Genomic DNA, 7180 nt, shown 5'->3' on the forward strand with positions numbered 1-7180 from the left:
GCTGACAGGTCAGTAGTTTCCAGGGTAGTCCTTTCTACCCTTCTAAAAATGGGTGTAATGTTTCCCTTTTTCCAGTCACCAGGGACTTTACCTGACTGCCATGACTTTTCAAATACCATGGAGTGGCTTGGCAACTACATCAACTAATACCCTCAGGACTCTAGGATGCATCTCATCAGGTCCCATAGACTTCTGTATGTTCAGGGTCCTCAGGTGGTCACAAACCTGATCTTCTCTTGCAGTGGGAGGGACTTTGCTCCCCAAGTCCCTGTCTTGCAGTCCATCCACATGAGGTGTGGGAAGAGAGGTTGCCAGTGAAGACTGAGACAAAAGAGTTGTTGGGCACATCAGCCTTCTCCTCATCCATTGTTACCAGCTTGCCAGTCATGTTCATCACAGGGGTACACTTTCTTTGACCTTCCTTTTTTGAATGACATACCTATAGAAGCCGTTATTATTCTTTGCATCCCTTGCCAAGTTCAGCTCCAGCCGTGCCTTGCCCTTCCTGACCCCATCCCTACACAATCAGGCAGCATCCCCATAGTCTTCCCAGGATACCTGTCCCTGCTTCCACTGCCTGTGCATTTCCTTCTTGCCCTTTAGTTTGACCAGCAGGTCTCAATTCATCCATGCGGTCTCTTGCCTTTCTTTCCCGATTTCTTACACCTGGATATCAAGAGCTCTTGCACCATATAGAAAGCATCCTTAAAGATCTGCCAGCTCTGTTCTGCTCCCTTGTCCCTGAGGGCAGTTTCCTAGAAGGTCCTGTTGACTAACTCCTTGAACAGCTGGAAGTTTGCTTTCCTAAAATTCAGGGTCCTGCTCTTCACCTGTCCCATACCCCTCAGGGCTGTGCACTCCACCAGCAAATGATCACTGCAGCCCAGGCTGCCTCCAGTCTTGATGTCACTGACTAGCTCACTTGCTTTGGTCACCGTCAGGTCCAGTATCGCATCTCCTCTGGTAAGGCTGTCTATTACCTGGCTTAAGAAGCTATCCTCCATGCAGTCCAGGAGTCTTCTGGATTGCCTACAGCTCACCATGCTACGTTTCCAGCAGATGTCAGGGTGGTTGAAGTCCCCCAGCAGAATGAGAGCCTGCGAGCACAATGCCTGCTGTAGCTGGAGTAAGAAGGCTTTGTCAATAGGCTCCCCTCCATCCAGCAGCCTGTAATAAACACTAACTACAAGGTTCCCTTTGTTGCCTCTGTCTCTAATTCTTACCCATAAGCTTTCAACCTGCTCGTGGCTATTATTCAGGAGACAGCTCTTCACAATCTATCCATTTCTTGACATAAAGGGCAACCCCTCCACCCCTCCTTCCTCATCTGTCCCTTCTGAACAGCCTGTAGGTGTCGATGGCCACACTCCAGTCATGGGATTCATCCCACCAAATTTCAGTAATGGCAACTAGGCCATAGCTTTTTAGCAGCATGGTGGCTTCCAACTCCTCCTGTTGCCCATGTTGCATGCGTTGGTGTAAAGGCACATGATCTGGGCTGTTGGCCATGTCACCTTCTTAGAAGAACACACCTCTAAGGTGCGTAGGTACCTCAAAGGTAGGTACTTCACCGGTGTTTCCCTGTTGGCTCCTATTACCTTGGGAGCCCCTGGCTCATCTGCATAAGACTTCAAGTGTGCTCCAGTGTACCCAGCACATCTCAGAGAAACAGGCTGAGGGCCCTTGCTAGTACCCCATCCCTCTAACCTTGGCAAGGCATCCCACAGCTTGTCATGGGCAAGTATTATCACCCTCCCCCTTCAAGTCTAGTTTAAAGCTCTGTCAATGAGCCCCACTAGTTCATGAGCAAAGACCCTCTTCCCCCTTTGAGAAAGGTGAATCCCATCGGACACCAGCAGGCCCGGTGCCATGTAGATGATCCCATTATCGAAGATGGTCTGATGGACTGCAGGATGAGAAAAAAAGTCAGGGAACATGAGGAGATTGAAGTAGATGGACGCCTGTAATCTTGAGAGCAGACAACAGACGACCCTTTATTGCTAAAACACACACATACTTATAGTCACATATTCTGCAAAGTCACTGTACACACACAGAGGCATAAAATATGATTGGTTATATCAACACTGTACACGCGCATAAACATAAGACATAATTGGTTATACCAACTAAAACATGCAAAACTTGTCTCAGTCTAATTGGTCAAGATAAACTGCCGAATTGAGGTTCTTTGTGCCAAGTTCCCTTTATCGTGGAATGCACACCTGTGTTGTTCTAATTGGCATCTTTCTTTTTTTGTCTTCTTGTTTATTCTGTTCAAGGTCTTCTAAAGGCGTCTGGAATGCTCTTGCGACCGTTAGCTAAATATGTGTCCACAGGAACAGGACAAAGGGGAATAATGGGACAGCGAGCTGGGCACAGGGATATAGCAAGAAACAATGGAACAGGCAGTGGTGTGGAGATATATAGACAAAAAGTTAGGGGGAGGATGGAGGACAGAGAGAATAAGAGAAAAGGGACAGGGAGAGGGGCAGAGATTGAGAAAGAAACATTAGAGACAGTGAGAGTAAGAGAGTGACAGGACCGAGGCAGAGATGGAGAAGGAAGGAAAAAAAAAAAGAAAAAAAAGACAGTGATGCATAGCAGGCCAGAAGGACAAGGAAAGACAGGAGGAAGGACAGAGGGATGTAGAAAACAGGTGAGGGACAGGGATCCAGAAAGCTGGATACTGTGAAAGAGCCAGGAACAGGGAGCAGTACGCTGGGATAGAGAGCCAAAGAGAGCAACCGAAAGAATGACAGAGAGGTAGAGCATGAGAGAAAACATGGACAGAGCATGGGACAGAGAGGTGAAGCAATAAATAAGAGGGACAGGGAGCAACACAAAGGGTCAGAAAGAATAAGAGATGAACAGGAAGGAGGATGGGGACAGTGAGATGCAGAATGAAAAATAACAGTGAGCAATACAAAGGGAGAGAGAAAGAAGAGGAAGAAGGGAGAAAGACAGGAAGGCAGGGACACAGAGCAGCACATATAGGTGCAGAGGGGAAAAGAACGCCAGGGAACAAGCCAGAGAAATTGTGGGGAAAAAAAGAGATGGATGCAGATCAGGACAAAGAGATGGAAAATGTAAAAACAGCGATGGGCTGCAAGACAGAGAGCCGGGAGCCAGCAGCAGCACCGCTGCACACCGGTGCAGCACCGGCACTGCAGTTCCGCACTCTGTGTGCCGAGCACCCACCAGCAACGTGCACATGGGGCACCTCTCGAATAGAGCCCCCACAATTTTCACAGCTCTCAGCTGACTCATCACCTTAGCAGTCTGATGCAGTGTGAAGCGGCTGCATCATATCAAACCCAGACCTTAGATCAGAGCAGACAGGTGAACCCTGGTTGGCACAGAAGAAGGTTAAATACCCCACAGAAGTGTCCACAGCCTAGCATTTAGGGTTCAGGACTTGCAGTTGACTATCTTAGGATTTAGACATCACCATTTCTGTAAGTCATCAGTCCTGAATCTAAGTTACAAACTGGAAATCTTGGAACCAAAATGGTTGTTGGGGATTTAAAGTTTATGGAGGATGTTACATTTTAAATCCTGACAAATAATGACCCCCCACAAAATAAAGTAATAAACTATAACCCCAGAGTAAGAAACCCTCAGCAACAAATTCTCAACAACAAACCATAAACGGAAGACTTTGAACCCTCAGTTTTAAGTAAGAAATACCAAAGCACATATGAGCAGGAAAACAGTAGAGAACCAGACAAATTTTTGCCCACAGTTTTAAAAGTTGGCCTTTCATTTGGAAGTGCAGCAGAACAAGAAGATACACACCAGAATGCACTTCTGATATATCTACCTTCAACACCATAAGCACCAATTCATCTGCATCACAGCCAATTACCTTTTTGTTTGTTTGTTTTCTCAGGTCCACAAGCAAACGTCCAGAGCCAGTGACACTTATTATTACCAACCAGCCTTCCTGTAAGGAAAGCGGAACCTCCTGAGAGAGAGAAGCATTTGTGATAACTGGTCATATTCCTCTTGCTGTCACTAACAGCGCCTCAAAAACCTTTTCCTCTGGCCAGTAAATCCCACCCTAAAGACTAACCAGAAAATGCCTCACAGAACAAAGGTAAAATACTACAGCTGGGGAAATGTTTCTTATGATGTAAAGCTAGACATTGTTTTAGCCTGTTACTCACATAATGAACATCTGTGGTTCAAGCTACTTAACCACTTGGCACATCACTCAAATTCCCACTGCTCAGCAAACACGTGTCGTGCACAGTGTCCACAGTCACCTTCAGTCTCAGAAACAAAACTCCAGCTCTGTCTACCCAGCAGCATGCAGACTACCACACAGTCTCCCCCATCCCCAACCAGGGCACAACCACTTGCCACCCACCCAGCCTCCCCGGTATGCAATGCAGCCCCAGGACTTAGCTATGCCCAAGCTGCAAGTCAGAGCTCATCCTCTGTGGCCGGCCTGAGCTCTCTGCAGAGTTTCCAACTGTGATGCTCCTTCAGCTGCCAGGCTACACCTCAGCACCTGCAAAAGGCTTGAACAGTTAGTGAGCAGCCAGGCAACTGCACAGCCCTCCCAAAACTATCCCCTAGTTCAGAGACTATTATTTCACCTACAGTGATGACTGTCTCTATGCTGCTTTGGTCCCCTTCTCTGGCTCCGTTTCATGCCCCTAAACCCTACCCTAACCTAATGCTAACCCCTAACCCAGTGCTGAAGGGCTACTACTCCCATCGTGCCCCACAGGCCAATGTGGTCAACCAGCAGCCCCGTGCCAGGAGACTACAACTCCCAGCATGCCTTGGGACAGAGGGGCATCTTACACTTATGGCTGTTGCGTGCCAGCACGCCTCATTCTGCTGAGCGCCACCACCGAGCAGAGCTGCCTTAACGCTGGCAGGTCTGCCCCGCACAGCAGTAATCTGACCATGGTTCAGTGGCTACCTGCAGCCACCTCAGCTGCCCCTTTGGCTAGTTTCCCATGGCCTGCCTATGGCACCCTCACCATCTCTCCCAGGTTGCCCAGGATGGTCCTGGGCACACAGAGCCTCATCTTATGCAGGATGTGCAGCTCCAAGCACAGACCTGCTGCTTCCAGACCGCCCCACAAACTCCTCCACCCCCACTCCCCTTACTTCCAGCTTACCTTCTTCACACAACTCAGTACTCCTCTGTAGGTAGGTCTTGGCAGAGGCTCCCTTCTACCTGCCTGACCTCAGCTCACGGTAGCTGCAGGTGGCACAGTGCCCCACCCATGGCTTTTACCCAAACCTAAAGCAGAGTAATACCCCATAACTGCAGCCCCTTAGAGAAAAAGAGGCCATTAGTACTAATGGAGCACCTGTGCTTGCCGGCTTTGCCCAGCCATCATCAGCCTCATTACCCACAGCTGCAGCCTGTGCATGTGGGAGTGGGGCAGGGTGGGCACAGCCATCAGACTGTAAGAGATAATTGGGGCCTGCAAGGGCAGCAGAGGTGTAATCCAGTGCTTGAGAGCAGCTTGCTGAAAGCTGACTGGAGAGTGCTGGACTGCTCAAAAAGGAAAGGGTCGTCACGAGGGGACCAGAGAGCGAACAGAGGGCTCAGGGACACCGAAAAGCAATTTATGCACGTTGGGGCAAAAAAGGACAAATGAAGGGCCTTGGGGTACTGCTACTTCTGAGGTTTGATGCTCATGCTCTTAGTTGGGAGACTTAGGAAGTAACTGATAAAATGATTACGATATCTATCGATTAGTGAACCCGTTATAAGGAGTTTGGGAAAGCAAAAAAAGAAAATAATAATTAGCTAGATAAATAACACATATTAATTCATAATTGTATGATTATGCAAACTATTCCATACAACTATAAAGCTTTTAATTATCGGCCTTAAATCTAACAAATCACAAATATTGCCTGTGGATTGTCCCAGGGGTCTTCCTCCACTATCCCGGTGGACTCGGGATTCACTGATCAGCTTTACTATCATCTATAGTAGGTACCTTGCATTCCTACCGTCATAGAGGTGTCCTCTATAGTTTTACTAGACTTGGACAGGCTGCAGGAATGGGCTGGCAGGGACCTTAAGAAATTCAACAAGGACAAATGAGCCCAGGAAGGAAAAAGCCCTCATGACAATACAGACTGGGAACTGACTGACTGAGGAGCAGCTCTGCAGAAAACGACCTGAAGGTCCTGGCAGACAGCAGGCCGAACATGAGCCATCACTGTGCCCTGGCAGCAAAAAGGGCCAACAGCATCCTCGGCTGTATTATGAGGAGCACAGCCAGATGTTGAGGGAAGTGATTATCATCTTTATGCAGGACTCATCAGGCCACATCTAGACTACTACATCCAGTTCTGGACCTCTGCAAATACAAGACCTTGACCAACTACAGCGAGTTCAACAGAGAGCCACCACAATGCTGAGAGGGCTGGAACATTCACAGTGTAAGGAGAGGCTGAGGGAAGGAGAACACGGCCTTCCCAGCATGGAGAAAAGGTGAGTGGGAGGGGGAGGAAGCTAATAGCAGCCTTCCAGTATCTGCATGGTGATTATTGAGAAGACAGAATTGGGCACAGTGGTGCACGGTGGGAGGACAAGGAGCAATGGGTGTAAAGAGGAACAAAAGAGGTTCAGATCTGATATAAGAAGAAAATTTTTCATGATAAGGAGAGCTGAGCATTGAAACAGAGGAACCAGAGAAATCATGTAGTCTTCATCTTCATCCTTGGAGGTTTTCAAGGCCAGACTGGATAAAACCCTGAGATACCTGGTCTGACCTCATAGCTAAAACTGCTTTGAGCAGGATGTTGGACAAGAACAACCTCCTGAAGTCTCTTCTGACCTGAATTATTCTGTGATCCTATATCTTATACTCCATTTTTTCTGAAGCTGGGCCCACTGCTGCCATCGCACATCCTTTTCTTTACCTGAATGCCTTTCAAATAAGCAATATGCCCCTAATTATTTTTTGACTGCTGGTCCTAGTTTTGCCACATCTATACCAAAATTGTAGGCAATCGCAGCCTTACATGATCCTACTGATACGGTTATCTAGGTCTGAATAGCCTTGCTTCCCAAAACTCCCCTGTCATTATTCCGGACACTACTCTGTCCTTGATTCTTCTACCCAGCTATAATCAGGTGCAAGGAGGTTCTTATCTTATGCACTGATATTTTACGTACGAGATCAGTGGAGTACAC

Source organism: Aquila chrysaetos, chromosome 9, assembly GCF_900496995.4.
Source record: "Aquila chrysaetos chrysaetos chromosome 9, bAquChr1.4, whole genome shotgun sequence".
In the NCBI taxonomy this organism is placed as follows: Eukaryota; Metazoa; Chordata; class Aves; order Accipitriformes; family Accipitridae; genus Aquila; species Aquila chrysaetos.